The sequence below is a fragment of the Polistes canadensis genome, unplaced genomic scaffold (assembly GCF_001313835.1).
Source record: "Polistes canadensis isolate GaletaPanama2010 unplaced genomic scaffold, ASM131383v1 scaffold_180, whole genome shotgun sequence".
NCBI classification, from domain to species: domain Eukaryota; kingdom Metazoa; phylum Arthropoda; class Insecta; order Hymenoptera; family Vespidae; genus Polistes; species Polistes canadensis.
Genome location: NW_014569727.1, coordinates 197,962 through 199,864, shown reverse-complemented (window position 1 = coordinate 199,864; position 1,903 = coordinate 197,962).

Sequence of the window (1,903 nt, the reverse complement as noted above, 5' to 3'; positions counted from 1 at the left end):
TTATACGCATATGCGTATAAGAAAAAATATTGGAAACAAACGTTTTTTTTCTCCCCCAAGAGATCTCCATCTCGTAAAATATAATTTATTAAATTAGTTGTGTTACACACGTATGAAAATAATTCGATTGAAAAAATATTATTATTATTAGACAAACGCGTAAATATTAGTTTTCGGACGTTTGTTCTTTTTTTTTCTTTTCTCTCTCTCTTTTAGTTTTCCCTTTTTTTTTTTTTCTTTCTTCTTTTTTGTTTTTTTCTCCTAATCGTTATAAAAATTTTGCCGATGTGTAACCTATAAAAAGAAAAAGAAACGTTTTTATAGTGCACGCTGTTGATCAGCCTAAAATTATTAGTAGAAGAAAATTAAAGAAAAAAAAAACAAAAAAAAAAAGAGGAAATAAATTGTTACGATCGGGAAAAGATAAAAAAAAATCAGATTTGTTTTTAGTAAAAGTTGAATTGAATTTGAGAAAGAAATGGCATTGACATTGGCCGAAGCTTTGGCAATTAATCCACCATCGGTTGCATCACGTTGCACTCGGAAATCATCTCACGAGGATCATCCAGTTTGTCAACCGTGTTCAACAACATTTTTCGAATGTTCACCTTGTTCATCTAATAACGAAAGATCATGCGTACAATTTCAGCTAACGTATACTGCTGACAGGTATAAATTAATGGATAAATAATTTTATTATTTTTAAAAGAAGAAGAAAAAAAAATATAATATTTTCTTTTTTATTGAAGTTTCTTTTTTTTTTCTTAAAAAGAAATTTTTCGAACAAAATTTAGAAGTAAAATTTCTTAACGAATCTTTTCCTTATACACAGATCGACATATGCACCATGTTATCGTCCAAATATACCAAATTGTTATCGTTATCCAATACCAATTCGAAAAACAACTTGTTGTTGTTTAAAATGGCACGACTGTTGCGGAAATCCGGTATTTAAAGGCTGCTCCTCCTAAAAATAGTAACCACTATTTTTTTCCGTAATATAAAAAGAAAAAAAATAATAAACATTTACAAATTCGTGCAGAATGTAAAAAAGATACACACATACAAAAAAAAAAAATGTGAATCCAACAGATACGTGTTCTTTGAAGTACGTAATTTAATATCGAAATAAATAATCGAAATGCATCGAAATATACAAAACAAACGTGTAGGAAACGTCATTTTATTAGAAAAAAAATAGAAAAGAAAAGAAAAAAAATAATAAAGCACACACACTAAATACTCTTTTATATTGTTCTTTTAATATTTATATTTCACGAGTGTTTGTGTGTATTATTACTTTTCGGACGAAGAAAAAAATGTGATGCAGGTAATTAATACTCGTCGAGATTTCTTCTCATCGGGTTTTTTCTTTCGTCGTCTCATAAAAGCTCGATCGTAAATCTGGAAAAGGAAAGAAAGGAAGGAAGTTTTAGCTCGGATTTTCAGCAAGCTCTTCTCGTCTAAGGGTAGTATTGTATAAGAAGAAAAATGTCTTGTCGGAGTAGCTGTAGAAAAGCATGGCGTGGGAGCACTTTACCACCCCCGTGCTGTCATATAAAACCAGCACCGTTTTCCTGTCCAAAGGATGGCTGTCCACCGATGCAACAGCAGCAGCAGCAGCAGCAATGTCCACCTAAGCGATGCTTTACTCCAACTATTTGTCCACCATTAGTACGTCTATCACTTTCTTTTTTCGGTCGGTTCTTTGAAAAATGCAATTTGCACCAGAGATTTTTCTTTTAAAACACTGCTATATTATTCCCTGCAAACATCGCTTTTTCTACTTACTTTTTTTCTTTTCTTTATTTTTATATATATATGTTATAAATAGTTAAGAAACAATATTTTTTTTTTGTATAAAAGATTCGTTCGAAGTTTGTCGAAGCACCGAATTTTAAGA